General features: G+C 37.0%; 1 pseudogene; it reads right to left on the bottom strand.

Moving 5' to 3' along the window:
- Window positions 2955-3891, bottom strand: Olr938-ps (olfactory receptor pseudogene 938; annotated as a pseudogene).

Here is a 26637-nt window from a genome sequence, read left to right as displayed (position 1 = left end):
CCTCAGTGGGTAGAAATGTTGAATATTTCTGTGTTTCTCAGTCATTTAAGTTTCCACTTTTGAAAATTCTCTATTTATATCTGTATAAACATTTGTTTAGTTTTGAATTTATTTATTTATTTATTCATTAAAAGAAGATTATTTTCTCATGCAATATAGCCCAGATCAGTTTCCCATCTTCCACTCCTCCTGACTCCTCTCCACCTCCCATTTCCCCCAGATTCACCGCCTTTCCATTTCTCTTTAGAAAAGAGCAGGTCCCCAAAAGACAACAACCAAACATGGCAAACAAGATATAAAAAGACAAGGCAAAATGTACTCATATTGAGGACGAACAAGGTAATCTAACAGGAGGAAAAGAATCCCAAGAGCAGGCAAAAAAACCAGAGACACACTGGTTCCCACAGTTAGGAGTCCCATAAAATATCAAGCTAACAGCTAGAATACATGTGCAGAGGACCCAGTCCCCTTGATGTCCAGAGACATATGGTAAAACCAAACACCACTGGCAAAAAATATTAAAGAAATTATTTCTAATGATATTCTGTCCAGTTTTCATCAGAGAGGCTTCCTCTGGCAGCATACAGGAACAGGTGCAAAGACTCACAGCTGGACATTATGCAGACAGAGCCTCAACTGGATGTCTGGATTGGTTCCTTTCCCTCAGAGCTGAGGGAACACTGAGGAAAAGAAGGGGGAATGCTTGTCGAAATATGAGGTGATAGAGGAAAGTAGGAGAACATGGTAATCTGTATCAAATGAGCAGAGCTCACTGAGACTTACACCATTTTTTAATTGAATTATTTGTTTGTTTGTTTGTTTGTTTGTTTGTTTTTTTTGACAGTCAGTTTTTGGGAGGAAGGGAGTATTAGGATATTAGCCTTGGCTGTGTACTTGATAAAAGTATTTTCACTTTTGGAAGGTTACTGTTTTCTCTGAACAATGCTTTGCTTAGCTTAACCATAAACAGAGAGGCTTATCCCTGGAATATATAGGAATGAATACAGAGACCCACACCCAGAGACTATGCAAAGTGAGAGATCTCAGAACACTCAGCCCCAAAAGGGATTGTCTCAAATGAATCCCTTTCAGCAAGGCTAAGTGAACCCTCTGCAAGAAGCAGAAGGAATGTAAGAGCCAGAGGGGATGCAGGACAATAAAAGAAAACAAAAAACAAAAAACAATGTCTTCTAAACACAGCAGGAGCAACTCACATGTGAATGCACAGGGAGTGAGGGGGCATGCACGGGCCTTGCCCGGCTCTACACCAGATGGGGTCCTAGAGCCTAAAGCAGAAGTGTATACAAGTCCCCACCCTAACTATAAATCTGGCTCCAGCAGATGTTCACTTGTAAATGAAAATTTACTTTTCTCCAAGAGAGTCTAACTGGGAAAACTACTCTTAAGGGTAGGCCCAGTGCCTGGCAGAAGATGACTGACAGAAGGTGAACTTAACAACACTTTTGGAGAATTTTTTTGTCTCATAATGTTGTGTTTGGACTTTTTTCTTTTTCTCTTTTTTCCATATATATATATATGTATATATGTATATAACATATATTATATATTATATGTTATATATAGCTCATATTTATATTTACATAAACAAAAAAAGAGAAGAGACTTCTCATTAAAGGGTTATTTAATCTTTATTTCCATCATTCATCTCACAAAGTTCATCCTGAGCACACTTACTTCTAGAAGATCAATTTTATCTTTAAATTGACTCAGATTTCCTAGTTATTTTCCCTGAAAATATTCATCACATTATAGATTAATTTTATGCTCTGTGATTGTCTCTATTTTTAGCAATGAAAAATTTTAAACTGGAAATAAAATACCTAGCAATTAATAATGACATATAATTAATTCAGACCTTCTTATAGCATTTACTTATAAAATACATTTAATAAATAAGCCTATGATTAGAAGAGAGATTTCAGAGCAAAGTTGGAATTATACATTATGGACTGAAGATGCATTTGCTCCTAGTGATTCATAAGATTGATTCAGAAAGGTCAACATAGAACAATTTGAAAAATCACTATGATTTAAGTAGTAAAGGAGAGAAATGACATGGGCCATCATGGAATATATATATATATATATGACATTTATATATATATATATATATGGCATTAATTTTCATTATTTAGTCATGTCCCAAAAGCAAGCTATTTATGCCTGTCTTTTTTTCTTTTCTATTTTTTATTTTATATTATTGGTTATTTTATTTATTTATATTTCAAATGTTAGCCCCCTTCCCAGTTAAACACCCTGCCCCCTCCCAAATACCTCCTGCTTCTATGACAGTGCTCCCCAACACACCCAACCACTCCCACTTCAGGACCCTAACATTCCCCTATGCTGGGTCATAGAGCCATCACAAGAACAAGGGGCTCCCTTCCCATTGGTGTCAGATAAGGTAATCCTCTGCTACATATGCAGCTGGAGCCATGGTTCCCTCCATGTGTACTCCTTGGTTGGCGGTTTAGCCCCTGGAAGCTTTTGGCGGTCTGGTTGGTTGATAATGTTGTTCTTCCTATGGGATTGCCAACCCATTCAGGTCCTTCAGTACTTTTTCTAACTCTTCCATTGTGATCCCCTGCTCAGTCTAAGGGTTGGCTGCAAGCATCTGCATCTGTGTTGGTCAGGATTTGGCATAGCCTCTTAAGGGACAGCTATACCAGGCTCCTGTCAGCAAGCACTTCTTGGAATCAACAATAGTGTCTTGGTTTGGTGTCTGCATATGGGATGGAACTCTACTTGAGACAGTATCTAGATGGCCTTTCCCTCAGTCTCTGCTTCATTCTTTGTCCCTGTGTTTCCTTTTGATAGGAGCAATTCTGGATTAATATGTTTGAGATGGTTGGATAACCCCATCCCTCAATTGGTGACTGTGTCTAATCTCTGGATATGATCTCCAGAAGTTTTCTCTCCCATTTGTGGGGTTCTTAAATCACTGTTTGAGAATAACACAATCTGTGAATCACTTGCTTGAAAACATCCTTCACCTGCTGGTTCCTTAGGGTGTAAATGAAAGGGTTTAGCAATGGGGGCCACAGAGGTGTTGAGAACAGCTACACCTTTACTTAAAGTCACCGTCTCTTTGACTGATTTTTTTATGTACATAAAGATTCAACTCCCATAGTTAATTGAGACAACAACCATGTGTAAGGAGCAGGTGGAAAAGGCCTTTCTCTGTTGTTCAACTGAAGGAAACTTTAGGATAGTTTTGATGATGAGTGTGTAGGAGAGAATCACTAAGATCAAGGTGATAAGTGTCAGTATAGCTACAACAAAAGCAATCCATTCTATGAAACGTGTGTCTGTGCATGACAACTGCAGAACAGCAGAAGTGTGACACAGAAAGTGATCTGCAGTTTTCAAAGCACAGAATTCAAGTTTGAGTCCCAACATTAAAGAGGGAAAGATGGATGAAAACCCAGACACCCAGGAGCTGATAACTAGTAGGTGGCACACTTTGCTGTTCATAATGATGGGGTAGGGCAGTGGTCTGCAGATGGCTGCATAGCGATCATAGGACATGGCAGCAAGGAGGTAGAACTCTGTGATAAGTAGAACAAAGAAGAATAATTGAGCTACACAAGCATTGTAGGTCATTGTTTTGTCTCCAGTGAGAATGCTCATCAAGAATCGTGGAATACAGGCAATTGTGAATGCAATTTCCTAGAAGGAGAAATTCCGAAGAAAAAAGTACACTGGAGTCTTGAGGCGAAGATCCAGCAGGGTGAGGAAGATAATTACTACGTTCCCCATCAGGCTCAAGATATAATTTAAAAACATAAACAGGAAAATCAGAATTTGAAGTTGAGGGTCATCTGTCAGTCCAAGCAAAATGAACACAATCTCTACTGACTGGTTCTTCATGTTTTTTTTTTCTTGTTCTATGAAGTCTACAGAAGAAAACAAAAACAGGAGCAACAATCACAACAATCATCAACAACAAAAAGAACAAATTTAAACATTAAATCCATACTTGTTTTTTCATCGCAGAAAAATCTGTTTTTATAAGTTTGTAGAGTGCAAGTACATTTTAAAATATTATTTTAGGATTTATCCCATGTGCAAATCCTCTACCTTTACATGTTTCTTTGCCTGTACAGATTTATAGGAGGTATTTCAATCATTTGAAATATAGCTCCTAAGTATCAACAATGTTCACCTGTGGCAACCATTTCCATACTTTATCCCAATGGATTTTCCAGGTATGTGATATTTCAGAATTTCAAATTTTGATATTTCAGAATTTCAAAATTAACTGCCATAAGAATGACAAAGTGTTTATAGGAGATTGTTATAGTCTCAGTAACCATAAAACTAATGATTTAAAGTTTATATATATATATATATATATATATATATATATATATATATATATATATGCATATATATATATATATGAAATTTCTAAGAAAAAACTTCAAAACCTAAAATAAACTTAATATTGTAAAATGTAGTCTACCACAGTCAAACAAAAGCTTTAAACTGAGTTATCAGTTAAAACTGCTGCTATACAGACTCTTCATTTAGTATGTTTTCCCATGACTGTTCAGTATTTTATGATGGGTCTAAAAGTGGAAAATAGATCTTTATGAAAAATCATAATAAACTTTAAATTGAAAAATAGCATTTAAACAACATATGCAAGGTTTTTTCATATTTGATAGTTACATGAGACAAATATCTTATATTCCTAGAGTAGTTCATTCAATATTAATCCCTTATTTATTCTACTATGTTTATAGTCTTAAGTGTCAAAAGTAAAATGTGTATGAAAATAATTAGAATACTCTCAAAGCTTCTAAGATATGTTCTGTATACTATAAATGGATTAAGATGGCACATACTGCAAGTCCCTGGCCCAAAAGAAAACTGTATAGGGCCTCTGGGAACAGGAAGATAGGGGCACTCAAGCGGCAGGTCCCCTGTGGTCCAGACACCCCCTGGATCTGAAGGGACCCGGTTAACAGCTCCCTGCAACCAAATCCCGTGGGAGGGAGAGCTTCAGAGGGGCAGACACATCTGGGAAGCCAGAAGAGAATACACTCTGCCCACATTCCTGACTCCAAAGGAAAATACTGAATGCCATCTGGAACCCCTGTGCACAGGTGCCTGAGAAAAGGCGGGGCAGGCCCATCTGGTTGCTGCCCTCATGGAAAGCTCAAACGCAGCACCCCAGGAGCAACTTCAGCCCTGGGACAAAAGGTAAGACAAATTTTTCTGCTCCAAGTGACCTGCCTGATGGACTCAGGACAGAGGCAAAATTCCTCTAGGACCAGACACTTCCGGTTTTTAGTTGGAGCATGAAGCTCGCTGATCCTGGTCCACAGCTCCCTGCTCCCAAACCCCATTGGAGAGTTAGCTCACCACCCACACAGGTGGGCACTCCTGAGGTTTCAGAGCAGGAGAGACCACCAATACTGCACACCCTTACCTACATCCCTGGCCCAAGAGGAAACTGTATAGGTCATCTGGGAACAGGAAGATAGGGGAACACAAGCTGCAGGTCCCCTGTGGACCAGACACTGCCCAGATCTGAAGGGACCAGGTCAACATCTCCCTGCACCCAAATCCCGTTGGAGGGAGAGTTAAACGTTCAGAGGGTCAGACATTCCTGGGAAGCCAGAAGAGACTACACTCTGCCCACATTTCTGACTCCAAAGGAAAACACCTAATGCCATCTGGGACCCCTGACACAGGTGCCTGAGAAAAGGTGGAGCAGGCCCTTCTGGTTGCTGCCCTCACAGAGAGCTCAAACACAGCCCCCCAGGAGCAACTTAAGCCCTGGGACCAGAGGTAAGAGCAACATTTCTGTTCAAAGTAACCTGCCTGGTGGACAAAAGACACACTCCCACAGGAACAGCTGAAGATCAGTAGACAGGAAAGACTACACGCCTGAAAGCAGAACAATCAGTTCCCATAACTAGCTGAAAGAAAACAGGAAAACAGGTCTACAACACTCCTGACATGCAGGCCTATAGGACAGTCTAGCCACTGTCAGAAATAGCAGAACAAGGGAATACCAGAGAACCTGATGGCAAGAGGCAAGCATAGGAATGCAAGCAACAGAAACAAAGACTACATGGCATCATTGGAGCCCAATTCTCCCACCAAAGCAAACACTGAATATCCAAACACACCAGAAAAGCAAGATCTTGATTTTAAATCACATTTGATCATGATGATGGGGGACTTCAAGAAAGACATAAAGAACTCCTTTAGAGAAATGAAGGAAAACATAAATAAACAAGTAGAAACCTATAAAGAGGAATCAAAAAAAATCCCTGAAAGAATTACATGAAAACAAAATCGAACAGTTGAAGGAATTAAAAATGGAAATAGAAGAAATAAAGAAAGCACAAAGGGAGACAATCCTGGATATAGAAAACCAAAGCAAGCAAAAAAGAGCCAAAGATACAACCATCAACAACAGAATACAAGGGATAAAAGAGAGAATCCCAGGAGCAGAAGATTCAATAGAAATCACGAACACAACTGTCAAAGAAAATGTAAAACGGAAAAAGCAACTGGTCCAAAACTTACAGGAAATCCAGGATACAATGAGAAGATCAAACTTAAGGATAATAGGTATAGAAGGGAATGAAGACTCCCAGCTCAAAGGACGAGTAAATATCTTCAACAAAATCATAGAAGAAAACTTACCTAACCTAAAGAAAGAGATGCCCATAAATATACAAGCAGCCTACAGAACTCCAAATAGATTGGACCAGAAAAGAAACTCTTCCTGTCACATAATAGTCAAAACATCGATTGCATGAAACAAAGAAAGAATATTAAAAGCGGTAAGAGAAAAAGTCAAGGAACATATAAAGGCAGACCTATCAGAATTACAACAGACTTCTCACCACAGACTATGAAAGTGCTAAGATCCTGAACATATGTCATACAGACCCTAAGAGAACACAAATGCAAGCCCAGGTTACTGTATCCAGCAAAACTCTCAATTCACAAAGATGGAGAAACCAAGATATTCCATGACAAAACCAAATTAACACAATATCTTTCTACAAATCCAGCCCTACAAAGGATAATACATGGTAAAGCCCAAAATAAGGTGGCAACCTACACCATAGAAAAAGCAAGAAACTAATTAATTTGGCAAAAAAAAAAAAAAACCCAGAGAGGAAAAACACATAAACATAATCTCACATCCAAATGCGAATATAACAGGAATCAACAATCACTATACCTTAGTATCTCTCAACATCAATGGACTCAATTCCCCAATAAAAAGACATTGATTAACAAACTGGATATGAAACGAGGACCCTGCATTCTGCTGCCTACAAGAAACACACCTCAGAGACAAGGACAGACACTACCTCAGAGTGAAAGGCTGGAAAACAACTTTCAAAGCAAATGGTCTGAGGAAGCAAGCTGGAGTAGTCATTGTAATATCGAATAAAATCGAATTTCAACAAAAAGTCATCAAAAAAGGTAAGGAAGGACACTTCATATTCATCAAAGGAAAAATCCACCAAGATGAACTCACAATTCTAAATATCTATGCTCCAAATACCAGGGTACCTACATACATAAAAGAAACCTTACTAAAGCTCAAAACACGCATTGCACCTCACACAATAATTGGGGGGGGGATTTCAACACCCCACTCGCATCAACAGACAGATCATGGAAACAGAAATTAAACAGAAACTCAGACAGACTAAGAGAAGTCATGAACCAAATGGACTTATCAGATATTTATAGAACATTCTATCCTAAAACAAAAGGATATGACTTCTTCTCACCACCTCATGGTACTTTCTCCAAAATTGACCATATAATCGGTCATAAAACAGGCCTCAACAGATTCAGAAAGATAGAAATAATCTCACATGTCTTATCAGACAACCACGGGCTAAAGATGGTCTTCAATAACAATAAGGAAAGAATGCCCACATATACATGGAAGTTGAACATGCTCTACTTAATGAAAACCTGGTCAAGGAAGAAATAAAGAAAGAAATAAAAGACTTCTTAGAATTTAATGAAAATGAAGGTACAACATACCCAAGATTATTGAAAATAATGAAAGCTACAATAAGAGGAAAACCGATAGCTCTGAGTGCCTGCAGAAAGAAACAGGAGAGATCATATATCAGCAGCTTGACAACATAGCTAAAAGGTCTAGAACAAAAAGAAGAAAGCACACACAGGAGGATTAGAAAGCAGGAAATAATCAAACTGAAAGCTGAAATTAACCAAGTAGAAACAAAAAGGACTATAAAAGAATCAACAGAACCAAAAGTTGGTTCTTTGAGAAAATCAACAAGATAGATAAACCCTTAGCCAGACTAATGAGAGCACACAGAGAGTTTGTCCAAATTAACAAAATCAGAAATGAAAAGGGAAACATAACTACAGAATCAGAGGAAATTAAAAAAAAAATTATCAGGTCCTACTACCAAAGCCTATATTCAACAAAACTTGAAAATCTGGAGGAAATGGACACTTTCCTAGACAGATACCAGGTACCAAAGTTAAATCAGGAACAGATAAACCATTTAAACAACCCCATAACTCCTAACGAAATAGAAGCAGTCATTAAAGGTCTCCCAACCAAAAAGAACCCAGGTCCAGATGGGTTCACTGCAGAATTCAATTAGACCTTCATAGAAGACCTCACAGAAATACTATCAAAACTATTCCACAAAATTGAAATGGATAGAGCACTACCGAATTCCTTCTATGAAGCCACAATACTCTTAAACCTAAACTACACAAAGACCTAACAAAGAAAGAGAACTTCAGACAGATTTCCCTTCTGAATACCGATGCATATTATTCAATAAAATTCTGGCAAACCGAATCCAAGAGCATATCAAAACAATCATCCATCATGATCAAGTAGGCTTCATTCTAGGCATGAAGGAATGATTTCATATACGGAATACCATCAACATAATACACTATATAAACAAACTGAAGGATAAAAACCACATGATCATTTCATTAGATGCTAAGAAATCATTTGACAAAATTCAATACACCTTCATGATAAAAGTCCTGGAAAGTATAGGAATTCAAGACCCATACTTCAACATAGTAAAAGCCACATACAGCAAAACAGTAGCTAATAGTAAACTAAATGGAGAGAAACTTGAAGCAATCCCACTAAAATCAAGGACTAGACAAGGCTGCCCACTCTCTCAGTACTTATTCATTATAGTTCTTGAAGTTCTAGCCAGAGCAATCAGAGAACAAAAGGAGATCAAAGGGATACAGATTAGAAAAAAAGAAGTCAAAATATCACTAATTGGCAGATGATAAGATAGTATATTTAAGTGATCCCAAAATTCCACCAGAGAATAACTAAACCTCATAAACACCTTAAGAAAAGTGGCTGGGTATAAATTTAACTCAAATAAATCAGTACCCTTTCTCCACACAAAAGAGAAACAAGGTTAGAAAGAAATTAGGGAAATGGCACCCTTTATAATATTCCCAAATAATATAAAATACTTCAGTGTGACTTTAACCAAGCAAGTGAAAGACCAGTATGATGAGAACCTCAAGCCTCAGAAGAAACAAATTGGAGATCTCAGAAGATGGAAAGGTCTTCCAGGCTCATGGATTGGCAGGATTAATATAGTAAAAATGGCCATTTTACCAAAAGCGACCTACAGATTCAATGCAATCCCCATCAAAATACCAATCCAATTCTTCAGAGAGTTAGACAGAAAAAATTTGCAAATTCATCTGGAATAACAAAAAACCCAGGAGAACTAAAATTATCGTCAACTATAAAAGGACTTCTGGGGGAATCACTATTCCTGAACTCAAGCAGTATTACAGAGCAATAGTGATAAAAAACTGCATGGTATTGGTACAGAGACAGACAGATAGACCAATGGAACAGAATTGAAGACCCAGAAATGAACCCACACACCCTTGGGCACTTGATTTTTGACAAAGGAGCCAAAACCATCCAATGGAAGAAAGATAGCATTTTCAGCAAATGGTGCTGGTTCAACTGGAAGTCAGCATGTAGAAGACTACAGACTGATCAATTCTTATCAACCTGTACACAGCTTAACTTCAAGTGGATCAAGGACCTCCACATCAAACCAGATACACTAAAACTAATAGAAGAAAAAGTGGGGAAGAATCTCAAACACATGGGAAATGGAGAAAATTTCCTGAACAAAACACCAATGGCTTGTGCTATAAGATCAATTATCGACAAATGGCATCCCATAAAACTACAAAGCTTCTGTAAGGCAAAGGACACTGTTGTTAGGACAACGCGGAAACCAATAGATGGGGAAAAGATCTTTACCAATCCTACAACTGATAGAGTGTTTATGTCCAAAATATACAAAGAACTCAAGAAGTTAGACTGCAGGGAGACAAATAACCCTATTAAAAATGAGGTTCAGAGCTAATAAAAAATTCACAGCTGAGGAATGCCTAATGGCTGAGAAACACCTAAAGAAATGTTAAACATCTTTAGTCATATGGGAAATGCAAATGAAAACAACCCAGATATTTCACCTCATACCAATGAGAATGGCTAATATCAAAAACTGGTGACAGCAGATACTGGCAAGGATGTGGACAAAGAGGATCACTCCTCCATTGTCGGTGGGATTGCAGACTGAAACAACCATTCTGGAAATCAGTTTGGAGGTTCCTCAGAAAATTGGACATTGAACTACCTGAGGACCCAGCTATATCTCTCTTGGGCATATACCCAAATGATGCCCCAACATATAACAAAGACACATGCTCCAACATTTTCATAGCAGCCTTAGTTATAATAGCCAGAAGCTGGAAAGAACCCAGATGCCCTTCAACAGAGGAATGGATACAGAAAAATGTGGTACATCTACACAATAGAATATTACTCAGCTATCAAAAACAATGACTTTATGAAATTCATAGGCAAATGGATGGAACTGGAAAATATCATCCTGAGTCAGGTTACCCAATTACAGAAAAACATACATGGTATGCATTCATTCATAAGTGGATATTATCCCAAATGCTCAAACCCTCAATGCACAGAACTTGTGAAACTCAAGAGGGATGACCAAAATGTGAATGCTTCACTCCCTCTTTAAACGGGGAACAAGAATACCCTTGGGAGTGAATAGCAAGGCAAAGTTTAGAAAAGAGACAGAAGGTACGCCCATTCAGAGCCCGCCCCACATGAGTTACATACATATACAGCCACCAAACTAGATAATATGAATGAAGCAAAGAAGTGCACATGGACAGGAACCGGATGTAGATCTCTCCTGAGAGACACAGCCAGAATACAACAAATACATAGGTGAATGCCATCCTTAAACCACTGAACTGAGAACGGGACCCCCATTGAAGGAATCTTTGAAAGGACTGAAAGAGCTTGAAGTGGCTTGAAACCCCATACGAACAACAATGCCAGCCAACCAGAGCTTCCAGGGACTAAGCCACTACCCTAAGACTGTACATGGACTCTCCCCGGGCTCCAACCTCATAGGTAGCAATGAATAACCTAGTATGAGCACCAGTTAAAGGGAAAGCCCTTGGTCCTGCCAAGACTGAACCCCCAGTGAAGGTGATTCTTGCGGGGAGGGTAGTATTTGGGGGAGGATGGAGAGGGGAACACCCTTAGAGAAAGGGAAGGGGAGGGGTTAAGGGGATTTTGGCCCAGAAACCAGGAAATGGAATAAAAATTGAAATGTAAATCAGAAATACCCAAGTTAATAAAGATGAAAAAAAAAAAAGAAGAAAAAAAGAAACTATAAACTTAAGTGAAAAAAGGTAAATCAAAATATTTAAAGGCAGGATGACTAAAAAAAGAAATTTATTTTGAAAAGTTGTCTACACAGAAACTCTAATTGCTGTAGGGCATTTTTTAAAGCAAGTTAATAAAATATACTAGTAAACATAAAAAAATGAATTAGTGATTTCTCTAGGGAAAGTTTTCTAGTAGGTGCTTTTTAAATCATCATAGTGAAATGATTTGAAAATATTAATTAGAATTTTTTTTAAATATGTGTTTTTGTATTGAGGATGATTGACAAAATAATTTGCATTCTGCGAAGCATAAATTATTCATTAGAACACAGTACAAATATTAAATAAACACATAATAAAGAGTGATGGAAAAGAAAGATCCCCTTTGTTGTCTACATGAATTTACAGAAAAAGGTATCTGAGCATTTGAATGTCTGAAAATTCAAGACCAGACAGAGCCCTCCAGGCAGATGAAGCAGTCTTACATAAAGAAACTTTATGTGCCAAACCAGCTTTGGATTGAAAAAAATTCAGCATCCTTATATTTATTCATATATAAAATAGCAATATGATTAATAATATAATACTATGGAATTTCATCATTTGAAAATAGTGCTTTGTTCTGCTTCAGTAATTACATATAATACACATCCCCACAATATGTACTGAAAGGGACATCACACAAGGCATATTATGAGATGATGTAATCACAGTCTAATAAATACAATCTCATTTACTTTTAGTAGATACTATGAATGTTATATAAAATTATTTTTTTTTACTTTTGGATGATTACTACATCTCACTGGTAAACAGTTTATAGTTACCTCTCAACAAAAACTTAAAAAGTAGCCTTTCATTGACTTAACAGTATTCCTCAGCTACACATAATTCCTGGTAAATTTGCACTTCTCTCTTTCAGCCAGAATTCTGGTAAATAGTGAGCATGGATGGACCATCCCTATTCACCTCATTCTAACCTAAAATTCACGGTTGTCTTTTGCATTATATTAGAGATAACATTTTTGACTAATTTATTGCTTTGTTAAAAAAAAGTTCATGAAATTACCATTTCTATCACTTACTACATACAACTCACTTGTCTGAAGTATTGTAAACAGCACAATATGAAAATTTACTGCCTCTGACATGGTGGAGTATCTGTGCCTCTTTGTCCTAATTTAAAGCATCTATGGACAGTGAATTCTCAAGGAACTGAAATCATGACCATCATTTATTTCCTCAGGGATTGCCACATTTAGATACAAAATTATTTTCTATACAAATAAAAATATGTGCACAAAGTTTTTCCTTTATTAAGCTATGATTCTAGATAGTTACAGAATGCCATTTTATTTAAATTATGTGTCTATCCTTTGAAATTATAGTTATACAATTCTGGCTTAAAAACCAGAGAAAATAAAGAATATTTCACGTAACTCTAAAATTGTTAATTTTTTTTTTTGGTTCTTTTTTTTCGGAGCTGAGGACCGAACCCAGGGCCTTGTGCTTCCTAGGTAAGCGCTCTACCACTGAGCTAAATCCCCAGCCCCTAAAATTGATAATTTAAGGTAGGAAACAATAACCCATCGTAAGCCTATTAATTGTAATCTAAGTGTGTTATTTTTATACTCACCCTGTTTCATCTAGATTATTTGTTTAGCAACATATTCTATGAAACATGCCACCACATACGTGCACAAAGGGATTTCAATCTTGGCCAGAGCGGGTAGTCCTTTACTCTCTTAGAGATCAGAATGTAGATTTTTTCCCCAATTTCAACAATCAGAACCATACAGTCATCTCTAAAATAGTCTACATGTATTTTCTAAAGTATACTTAAAAACATGTAATCCTATGAGCAGTACACATAGGATTATAAAAATGAAAAATAATGGACATAATGTTAAGAGACATTTGGTTCGAGGAATATTCAGAAGGAACTAGATAGTGAATATGCTCAAAATACATTTTAAACTTGTATTCATATAGAAAACATGAAATATATTTTGAAAGCCCCTGAGTTTTAATGACAGTCTATAGCTTTAGCATGAATTTCTCAAATTAAATTTCCTGAATCAAAAGTAAAAGATAAGCTAAAGTAACCCAAATTCCTCTGCGACATTCAAGCAATTTCCAATAGCTCTTGTTTTTCAATAACAGAGTGGGCCTCTTCTTATTTTGTTTATTTATTTGAAATGTATTTATAAGAGTTCAACAGATGGCTTAATAGCTAATAATAGTTAGGAACATGTAAAAGTAGGTTTCTCCCTTGCAGAGGATCTGAATTGTGTTCTCAGAGCACACTTTGCAGGGCTCACAACTCCCTGTAACTATAGATCCTCAGGAATGACACTTTCTCCTGGCCTCTATAGGCACTACATTTACATGTACAATGCCACATAGAGAAACAGACATATACGTAATTGAAGTGCATGCTTAGGGTATACATACCTTTTCAGAATGATTATGTGACTCCGCCATACTCTCTTACAATCTTTATTTCTTTTGCATGTGACATTTTCTTTGGAATCTGACTTATTGTTTTATATGCTGAACTCCATTTCTATCTACTTTCCTGAAATTAGCATGATTTTGTTCATAGGGGGCTGAAAGGCATGTTTATCCACAACAACAGTACCTCAAAACATATTATCTGTTCAGAGTCATTTAGGCTGACGCCATAGCATAGATATTGTGATAAGTGTTGAAAAAAAAAGTGTGGCTATTCACTCATATCCTGTATAGTGACTGGGACCTGTGGGCAAGTACTTTGGCATGGTTTATTTAGTAAATATTATAATTATATCTATATTTTGTGACTTATACCCTTAATGAGTGCACTGTTACATTCTTACCAGCAGTACATCAGAGTTTTTTCACCTTGTATCTTTACCAGCATTCGTTATTTTTAAACATAAGATTTTGTTTCACATTGATATAACAGTTTTATGTCAGACCAAGGGAAACCAAAAAAAGAAGAACAAAATTATCAAAAGAAACATCTGAAACTGCAAGATGAAAAAGTAGGAAAATATTGCAAAATATTGGCAAAGTTAAGGATCTTCTGAATATATTACTTAGAAAATAAGGCTAAATGGTCACAGATGGAATCTTAAAAAATTAAAAGCATGTATATAATAGCAGAAACTGTTATATCAATGAAGAGGAAGTCCACAGAATGTTAAAATCTTTGTCAACTACACATTTAACAGAAGACTAATATGCAGAATATGAAAACAGTCCCTCTAAACTGTAAACACCAATTTAAAATATTCAATAAAATTGATCCATGGGACTAAAAGAAGGCCCTGAAATTAAGAATATAAATTTATTAACATTTTAATGGTGTTAAATGTTCTTTTAATTTTTAAAAACATTTCTTTGTTATTTTATTCATTTGCATTTCAAGTGTTATCCCCCATCCCAGTTTCCCCTCAGCAAGCCCCATATTTCCTCCCCTTTCCACTTGCTTTTATGAGGGTTCTCACCCACCCAAACACCCACTCGTCCCTCACCACTCTAGCATTTCCCTACCCTGGGACATCAATCCTTATATGCTCAAAGGGCTACCATTAGAGACACTTATCATCAATATTCATTATAGTTCAATGCATAACGGAAAGGAGTTAACATCATCATAGTTGTTTGTCAGCTGCATAATGGGATTGTGAAATATACACACAATGAAATTTTTCCAGGGATTACAAAAAAGGAAAAACCCAGAATTGTGAAATTTTCATACATGGATGAAGAGGCAACAAAGAGCTTACCTAACTAATGTAATGCAGCCTCAGAAAATCAAATGCCATTTCTTTCCTCTCATATGTGGATTTTATCTTCAAAACTTTAGATTTGTCTATTCAAGTTGAAGTTATTGTCTATATATTTTAGAGAGTTAGAAAACAAACCATGAATAGGGGTAAAGAGGGCAGGATTTGAAAGGCAGGACATCATGAATTTTGTAGGCAAATGGATGGAACCAGAGAAAACAGCATCCTGAGTGTGGTAACCCAGACCCGAAAAGACAGGTGTGGTAACTGCTCAGTGATAAGTGGATATTAGCTAGAAATTACAGAATACCCATGATACAACTCACAGTTCATATGAAGCTTAACAAGAAGGAAGGTCTTAGTAAGGATGCTTCAATCCTAATAAGGAGGGGGAACAAAATAATCACAGGAGGCAAATGGAGTGGGGAACCTGAGTTGAAAAGGAAGGCAAGTGGAAAACAGGGCAGGAACAGGTATAGGGAGAGACAGGAGAGAAGTCCTGAGGCCAGGAGAATGAATTGAAAATACTCAGCAGTAGGAAATGGGGGCAGAGGAAATGTCTAGAAAGTACAATAAACCTGGAATGTGAGAGATTTGCAGGATGTAATGGGAGAGGACCTTAGCTGAAATGCCCAACAGTATGGAGATGGAGCCTGAAGAGACTACCTCCAGTATATAAACATTGTCCCTAGTTGAAGCATGGGTTCACCCCCCCATCTTCGAAATTGCACCTGTCTAAAGGAAATGAAGGGACAAAAATGGAGCAGAGACTGAAAGAAAGACAATGTGGTGACTGGCCAACTTGGGATACATCCATATTCGGGGACTAAACTATGACACTATTACTGATGTTTGCAGACAGGAGCCTAGCATGAATCTCTTCTGAGAATCTCTAACAGCACCTGACTAGGACAGATGCAGATACACACATCTGCATCTGTATGTATGGACTGAGGTGAAGGATTCCTATGAAAGAGTTAGGGGAAGGATGGAGAAGCTGAAGGGGATTGTGACCCCATAAGAAAAACTACAGTAACACTTAAGTACTATTCCTCAGAGCTCCCAGAAGCAAAGACGAGGTGATATGGGGTAAAGAATTTGGGGATGGGGCACTGGAAAGAGGGGCAACAATTGAACTTTAAATAAATAAAATAATTTGGGGGGAGAGAAGAATAGAAGAGAGAATGTTGATCTAAATTGAAGACAGTTGAAAAAAATCACATAGAAACCAACTACACGATTCCTGGAAGAGGCTATATCCTTAGGCATACCAGAGGGTCTGCTATACTCAGAACATTTGGTAATACCACCCCCTTCAAATCCCTGAAGTCCCACAGCTATTGCTGGGAACCCAGTGGTCTCAGTGACCCACGATCCCCCAAAATCCCCAGCCTGCCAAATATTATGCCCCTTTTGCCTGGTCCTTTCTGTTCCGACAGACTGCTAGCTAGTCTGCTATCAGGAAGATGCTATATCCTGAGGCATACCAGAGGATCCACTGCACTCAGAGTATTTGATACCGCATCCTGAGGCATCCCAGGAGATCCAATGCACCAAGGACTCCACAGCTTGAAGGCATCCCAGGAGTTCCTCTGTACACAGGGTAACTGGGCAATGACACCATAGTCCGAAGACCTCCTGTGGGTTCTGAGGCATGCAGGGCAACTGGCCTAAAAGACTGAAAACTTCCCTGGAGTTTGGCTGTACATTAGAAAACAGAAACCATAGTCCATAGTGCCCTCCCCATCCCTGAGAGAACAGCTTCACATAGAACAACACTTTGACTGTTCCTCTGAAGACCAAATAGTCCAAAGGTCGTATAGGAGACCTAGGGCAGCTTGGGCACCAAGTCAGTAGATTCTCTGCCACTCTGAAGACACTCCAGTTGGAAGGCCACACTCCAGTTGGAAGGTCTGTTACAGCAGGGGCCACAGGCGTACCAGAAAACCTGTAGCAACCCAGCAAAAAAAGAGGCAGAATCCAGATAGAGTCACCCAGCAAACAAAAGGGATGCACAGACGGTGAGAGGTAAGTACAAGAACATAAGCAAAGGAAGTTAATATGCATGAGCATCTTCAGAACCCAGTTCTCTCACCACAGAAAGCTCTGAATACCCAAGTAAAGCAGAAAATCAGGAAGCTGCCCTAAAATCCTGTTTCATGAAGATAATAGATTCTTTTAAGAAGGGTATAAATTACCCACTCAAAGAAATGCAGGAATACAGGGGTAAATGGGTAGAAGACCTTAAAGAGTAAACAAATAAATCCCTTAAAGAAATATAGGAAAACACAATAAAAAAGATAACAGAATTGCATAAAGCAATCCAAGACCTTAAAGTGGAAGTAGAAATAATAAAGAAAACACAAATGGAGGCAAACCTGGAAATGGAAAACATAGGAAAGAGGTCAGGAATTACAGATGTAAGTATCACCTACAGAAAAGAAGAGAGAGAAGACAGAATCTCGGGTGTAGAAGATACCATTAAAGAGATTGATACAATGGTCAAAGAAAATTCAAACATAAAAAAATTCCCTAACCCTAAACATCCAGGAAATTCAGGACACAATGAAAAGACAAAATCTAAGTATAATTGAAATAAGAGGAGAATTAACATTCCCAGCTCAAAGAACCTGAAAATGTCTTCAATAAAATCAATAAAAAATTATAATAATTAAAAAACCTTCACCAACCTAAAGAAAGAGATACCTGTAAAGGTACATGAAGCCTACAGACCCAAAAGAAATGCAACCAGAAAAGAAAATCCTCTTGTCACATAAAATTCAAAACACTAAACACAGAGAACAGAGAAAGAATATTAAAAGTTGCAAAGGAAACTGGTAAGTAACATACAAAGGTAGAACACAAGACTTCACAACTGAGACTATGAAAGCCAGAAATACCTGGTCAGAAGTCATGTAGACTCTAAGAAAATACAAATGCCAGCCCAGGCTACTATACCTGTAAAACATTCAATCCACATAGAAGAAACCAAAATATTCCAGGACAAAACCAAACTCAAAGAGTATATATTGACAAATCCAGTCCTACAGGGGAATCTAGAAGGAAAGCTCCAACACAAGGAAGATACATACACCAAAGAAAAGACAGATATTAAGCATCTCACAAAAAAAGCCTTTTGGAGAGAAACACAAGCAGATAATGTCATCTTAATAAACAAATATAATAGGAACAAATAGTCATATGCCTTTAATATCTCACAATAATAAGGGACTCAAATCACCCATAAAAACATATAAGCTAACAGCCTGGATATGCAAACAAAATCTAACATTTTGCTGCAAACAACAAACACACCTCAATAACAAAGATAGCTAGTACCTCAGAGTGAAAGAATGGAAAAGGGTCTTCCAAGTAAATGATCCCAAGAAACATGCTGGAGTTCCCATTCTAATATCCAATAAAATAGACTTTCAACCAAAAGTTATGAAGGGTGATGAGGAAGGTCATTTCTTCTTCATCAAAGAAAAAATCCATCAAGAGAAAGTATCAATTCTGACCATCTATGGCCTAGATGTAGAGGCACTGACACTGAAAAACAAAACTTTACTAAAGCTCAAAATACACATGGAACCCCACACAATATTAATGGGAGATTTCGATACCACACTTTCACCAATGCACAAGTCATTGAAACAGAAAATAACTGAGACAGAGTGAACCTAATAGAGGTTGTGAACCAAATGGATTTAATAGATATCTACAGAACAAATTCATCTGGAATAACAAAAAACCCAGGATAGCTAAAACTATTCTCAACAATAAAAGGACTTCAGGGGGAATCACTATCCTTGACCTCAAGCAGTATTACAGAGCAATAGTGATAAAAAACTGCATGGTATTGGTACAGAGACAGACAGATAGACCAATGGAACAGAATTGAAGAGCCAGAAATGAACCCACACACCCATGGGCACTTGATTTTTGACAAGGGAGCCAAAACCATCCAATGTAAGAAAGATAGCATTTTCAGCAAATGGTGCTGGTTCAACTGGAAGTCAGCATGTAGAAGAATACAGACTGATCCATTCTTATCACCCTGTACACAGCTTAACTTCAAGTGGATCAAGGACCTCCACATCAAACCAGATACACTCATACTAATAGAAGAAAAAGTGGGGAAGAATCTCAAACACATGGGAAATGGAGAAAATTTCCTGAACAAAACACCAATGGCTTGTGCTCTAAGATCAAGAATCAACAAATGGCATCTCATAAAACTGCAAAGCTTCTGTAAGGCAAAGGACACTGTTGTTAGGACAACACGGAAACCAACAGACTGGGAAAAAATCTTTACCAATCCTACTACTGATAGAGGGCTTATATCCAAAATATACAAAGAACTCTAGAAGTGAGACCGCAGGGAGACAAATAACCCTATTAAAAAATGGGGTTCAGAGCTAAACAAAGAATTCACAGCTGAGGAATGCCAAATGGCTGAGAAACACCTAAAGAAATGTTCAACATCTTTAGTCATAAGGGAAATGCAAATCAAAATAACCCTGAGATTTCACCTCACACCAGTGAGAATGACTAAGATCAAAAATCAATTGACAGATGCTGGCGAGGATGTGGAGAAAGAGGAACACTCCTTCATTGTTGGTGGGATTGCAGACTGGTACAACCATTCTGGAAATCAGTCTGGAGGTTCCTCTGAAAATTGGACATTGAACTACCTGAGGATCCAGCTATACCTCTCTTTGGCATATACCCAAAAGATGCCCAACATATAAAAAAGACACGTGCTCCACTATGTTCATAGCACCCTTATTTATAATAGCCAGAAGCTGGAAAGAACCCAGATGCCCTTCAACAGAGGAACGGATACAGAAAATGTGGTACATCTACAGAATGGAATATTACTCAGCTATCAAAAACAATGCCTTTATGAAATTCATAGGCAAATTAATGGAACTGGAAAATATCATCCTGAGTGAGGTAACCCAATCACAGAAAAACACACATGGTATGCACTCATCGATAAATGGCTATTAGTCCAAATACTTGAATTACCCCAGATGCATAGAACACATGAAACTCAAGAAGGATGATCAAAATGTGAATACTTCATTCGTTCTTTAGAAGTGGAACAAGAATACACTTGGCAGGGAATAGAGAGGCAAAGATTAAAACAGACACAGAAGGAACACCCATTCAGAGCCTGCCCCACATGGGGCCAATAGATATACAGCCACCCAATTAGATAAGATGTATGAAGCAAAGAAGTGCAGGCCGACAGAAGCCGGATGTAGATCTCTCCTGAGAGACACAGCCAGAATACAGCAAATACAGAGGCAAATGCCACCAGCAAACCACTGAACTGAGAATAGGACCCCTGTTGAAGGAATCAGAGAAAGAACTGGAAGAGCTTGAAAGGGCCCGAGACCCCATATGAACAACAATGCCAAGCAACCAGAGCTTCCAGGGACTAAGCCACTACCTAAAGACTATACATGGACTGACCCTGGACTCTGTCCTCACAGGTAGCAATGAATATCCCAGTAAAATCACCAGTGAAAGGGGAAGTTCTTGGTCCTGCTAAGACTGAACCCCCAGTGAATGTGATTGTTGGGGGGAAGGCAGCAATGGGGGGAGGATGGGGAGGGGAACACCCATAAAGTATGGGAGGGGGAGGGATTAGGGGAAGTTGGCCCAGAAACTGAGAAAGGGAATAACACTCGAAATGTAAATAAGAAATACTTAAGTTAATAAAAAAAAGTAAATGGAAAAATGCTTGAAGCAATCCCTGTAAAATCAGGGACAAGACAAGGATGACTACTCTCCCCATATCTATTTTGTGTAGTACTCAATGTACTAGCTGAATAATAAGACTACAGAGGAGATAAATTGGATATAAATTGGAAAATGAGAAATAAATGCATAACTATTTAAAGAGGATTTGATAGTATACATAAGCAACCCCAAAAATTCTACCAGAGACCTTTTCTGGTTGATAAAAAACCTTCAGCAAAGTGTTCAGACGTTACAAATGACAGACAAGCTGAGAAAGAAATCAGGGAAATATCTCCCTTTGTAATAGCCACAAATAATATAGAATATCTTGGAGTAAGTCGAACTAATCAAGTGAAAGATCTGTATAATGATAACGTTAAGTCCCTCAAGAAAGAATCAAAGAATATCTCAGAAAATGTAGAGAATGTTCTTGCCCGTGGATTGGCAGAATTAACATAGTAAAAATGCCCAACCTACCAAAGGTAATCTACACATTCAATGCAATCCCAACACAATTCTTCAAAGGCATAGAAAGTGCAATTCTCAAATTCATCTGGAAAGGCAAAAACTCCAAATAGTGAAAACAATTCTTAACATTAAAAGAATAGCTGGGGCGAATCACCATTCCTGACTTCAAGCTCTACTACAGAGCAATAGTGACTAAAAACTGCATGGTATTGATACAGAGACAGACAAGTTGATCAACAGAATAAAACTTAAACCCGGAAATAAAACCACCTTTGTAGTAAATAATATAAATTAAAATTAAGACATCAACAACTAACACCTGCACTGTACCACACGGCATCTGCAGGATCTTTTCATCTCAATCAGCAAACATCATCTCCACCCGGCCCCCAACCATCCCATGTTGTTGCAAGATACAGGGCCCTGTGGTAATCTTGTCATCTGTCTAGTTCCCAAAGCAGGTGACTGTCATGTCCATTCCATACAGAGGCCGCCTATCTTATGGCTCTCTTGTTGTGATCTCTGCTCAAAATTCTAGCGTCTGCACCTTGTGGTTATAGTCACAACTCCCAGTAATCCATTAAAAATCAAACACTTTTCTCCAGTGTTTATTTTTATTATACATGTCTCATGTTCTTAGTAGCCTTGTAGATAATTTGTTAAAAATACTATTAAAATGCAAATAAAATTATTTACATAATCTTTCTTATTGATTATATTGTTCTATTTGATAAGCTGCATATTTTTGTAGATTGATATCATCTACTATTTTCCTAGATTTGATTATCATCTAAAAATATCTTGTTGGAAAATTAGAGAATTCTAAGTATAGAATATAATCATGCGTAACTAGGGGCAATTTTGATGCTTTTTCTATTTGTACCCATTTGTTTGATTTCTCTTTACTTAGTGCTCTAAGAATTCAATTGCGATGTTGAACACGAATGAAGGTAGTGAATAGAAGTGTTCCTGTTATCATAAGAATATTCTCAGCATTGGTCCATTTAGTGTAATATTCACTTTGGGTCTGTCATATACCTTTTTGTGACCTTATATTATTTAATATTTTTCACAATATTTATCATAAAGGATGAAAAATTTTGTCAAGGGGATTTTTCTTTATCTATTAAGATAACCAAGTGATTTTTGCCTTTGATTTATTTCATGTGATACTTTGTATGTAATCCCCCTTTCCTCTGTAAAATAAAATACAAAATACATTTGATATTTTAAATGCTGTATTAAATGCAACATCAATTAAGAATTAAGGAGTTTTTACTTTACCTTCAATGGAAGAAATGATCTACGGTTCATTGTATCCTTATCTATTAGTGTATTTGTGACTCTGTAGATCAGTTCAGATCCTGCAATATAGGAATCAGGTGGGAATGGAGGAACATGAAATGAGAAGATAATTATACATTTCAGAAGTCCTTGAGATTAAATAGGGAATTCAAGACCAGCCTGTATTACACAGAACAACACTTTCTAAAAAGGAGCCCATCAAGAGATTCTAGAGGATATTTATTTGAACATTTATAAAATGTCCTCTGGTTTACTACCTGGGAACTCTGGGTGGTCCAGCTAATTGATAATGTTTTTCCTATACAGGCAAAGGGAAGGGGGGTTGAGGAAGAAAAACTGGGAAGGGGACATTTGAAATGTAAATAAATAAAATAACCAATGAAAAAATAAAATTGTCCTCTGTTTTTACCTTTTCTTGTTCTCTACCTTGGATTTATAATGTTAATAACTCTTGTCTTTATTTCTCCTTCACCAGTCAAAGACTTTCTTTTCCTCTCTACATTTCAGATATGAATAAAACCATTGATGCACTTTTGGGGATTCTTTTAGATGGGGTTACTGGAGAAATACTTTTAACTTTGACATCCCCCATTGAAATAGAGGAGGCTATGTTTGTCAATGCCCCCAAGTCCATAATGGCAGTTAGTGTTAATTTTTGAAGTGAGGTAAATCTGGTGACAAGAACATGACCAAAACATTGGCTCAGGAACTTAGGATAAAGATTGCAAAGAAATATAAGCAGTTACTTTGTGGCTAAACCCATAAATATACTTTTGACTCTTGGCAACGTTTTCCTTCCCAGAAACAAGGGATGCCAAAAGTGTTTGAGATTTCTGATCCCTGATATATTTTTTAAATAGTCTTAGGATTACATTTTGATATAGGAAGATGTTGGGCTAGTAGTTAAAGTCTATTAAGAGAAAATTACTTGCCCAAAGGACAAAACTTCTGGCCATGGGGGGAACTAATAGTCTAGCTGAGCAAGTTACCTAGCAATGGATCACCCTTCAGAAAGTCAGGCTCAATTTAAATCATGCTAAAAGATAAATGGAATAATTATTTCCCTAATGAGTTACTGTTTTTTTTTTCTTTACAGAATTTCAATGCCTAGTTCAGCCCTACAAGCAAATAGGCCCTGAAGTCTGGCAAGACCAGCCTGCCTTTCTAAAAACTGACTCAAAAATCTATAGGCTTTTTCTCTCTGTCTCTCTCAACGTGTCCATCTGTGTCTCTGTATCTCTCTCTGTCTCTGTCTCTCTCTGTCTTTCTGACTCTCTTTGTCTCTCTCAGTGTGTGTGTCTCTCTGCGTCTATCCCTGTCTTCCTCTGTCTCCTTGATTCTCTCTATCTCTCTCCTATTGTCTCTCTCTCCTATCTCTTTCCAATTCTGGCCATGATATAAAAATGTTTTTTTCTGATTCTCTAGGATTCCCGCTTTTTCTCCAAAATTCTTTCCCCAAATTTGAGGCTACCTTGTATTATGTATTTAGATCTCCAGAGTGGTATAAATGTCATTTTTTTTGGTTGTTGTTGTTTTTTCTTCTTTTATTATTTTGTTTGTTTTGTTGGTTTTTGCTTTCTCCTCCTTTTTTCATTCATTCTCTTGGGTAGATGTTAAAGTTTATAGTTTGTCTACCCCAGAAGTAAAAACTTTTAAATTCTAATAAAACTGTTCTTGGTATTAAAATGCTATTTAGAGATCCAACTAGCAAACAATATTAAAAAAAGCTTCAGTAAATAATTAATATTATTTGAAAAATTGTAAATTATTCCCACCTGCAAGAATATTTCATGTAAATAAAATTCATTTACTCTAATGTATGCATATACATTTAGATTCTTCCTGCTAGTAAAAGACTGTCCAAGAACTTTATCTAATGCATTGCAAATGCAAATTACACTTAGACTCCTGTGTAAATAGACTTCTCTATAGTGAGACTGCTATATTAGAGACATTTAGTTAAAGAGCACAGAGCATTGTGACAGGGCAAGACAGTGCAGAGGTTTCTCCATCTTGTATTCTAGCTGAAACCATTCAGGTTAAACTAGAATTTGATCCCCTTGGTGGAGAATCCTGTGGAAAATTACCCAAATCTATTCTGGTAACCTAAGGTCAAGATGCCCCAGCTAACCTATCTTAGCTTCTGTTTAACAGCTTGCTTGTGCAAACCTCCTGCAGCTGATTATCTTAGCTTCTTGTTCAGAACACATCCGATCTAAACACCTAGCTTCTGTCAAATTACTTGGTAATGTTACCTGTTCCAACTCCAGAGCAAGATGCCAGGGTGTGGGTTCTGCATTTAAAGACCCCATGCTCTGGATAATTAGCCCTACTTTTAGGACCCAAATACCTGAATGTACTGCCAGCATATGGAATGAGAATTTTTAATTGGCTATAAAGCTGTATTTGAGTGTCATTTCTGGTGGGCTTCCCATAACAGTATAAATTTCAGAGTATTTCCTCTGCCTTTGACAATTCAAAGTGAATTATTATGTGTTATGAAAAGCATACCAACCTGGAATAAGAGAGCAATAAAGGAATGATATAAACATCTGGTACTCAAGTTTAGAGAATATGTTTTGATCTTAAGAAAAAAAGAATCTGTCCAGGTATCGTCTCATGTAGATTCTGGGATGTTAAACACATGCTCTGGTTTTTACCATGTATCTCCAATAGTCAGTCTGAAATTAATGTATAAACATGCATGTTATGATGAATAGTGGTGAGGATTGACTGGAGTTTGACAGAGAGAAAAGACACATAAATGAGATTGAACCAATATGGCATGATGCTTTCAGGTTTTATTGGTTTCTTTATTTCAGAAAGTCAAATTCTTCAAAATGAGAAGTGTGTAATACATCACAAGGATAAGTACTAATGGTAATTATATATAATATTCTGCTTTGCAAAAATAGACTTTTAAATATTTTCTTGAGATAAGAATAATAAAAAGAAAATTTGAAAATGTTGTAGATGACCTATTAGGGTGAAAGAGCGAATATATATGGAAAACTATTATCAGTCAATACTAAAGAAAAACAGATAAAGAATAAGAAAGAATAAAAGTAAGGAGGATGGAAGAAGAGTTTGTTTCCAGAAATTCAATATATTTGAGTAAAATATTGCAGAAGAAAGTGTTACTAGAGGTTTGTAGACTAAAATCAATTATTAGTAAAACAGTTCACAAATAATATTTTAAACATATATTTGCTAAAATATCATATATTTCATATATATATATATATATATATATATATATATATATATATATGGTTCCATGGGGAATTCCTAGTGCAATATTTTGATAAGTATACATTTCATAGCACAATATTTTTATATGCATACATTTCATAGCACGAAATTTAAAAAGGTAGTGATCCAGCAACACACAGGAAAAAACATGATTACAGATACTACCACTAGAAATATTGAAGAAGATTCAGAGTCAAGTATAAGCACTTTTAGCAACTACCACAGTGCAAGTATTAAATATAGATATATTAAAAAATAACTGCTATGGCCTATATTTTTCAATGATCTTACTAGTACACCAGCCAAGCCAAACTTA

This window comes from Rattus norvegicus, chromosome 7 (genome assembly GCF_021556685.1).
Source record: "Rattus norvegicus strain SHRSP/BbbUtx chromosome 7, alternate assembly SHRSP_T2T, whole genome shotgun sequence".
NCBI lineage: Eukaryota > Metazoa > Chordata > Mammalia > Rodentia > Muridae > Rattus > Rattus norvegicus.
This window is presented reverse-complemented; position numbering and strand designations above follow the sequence as displayed.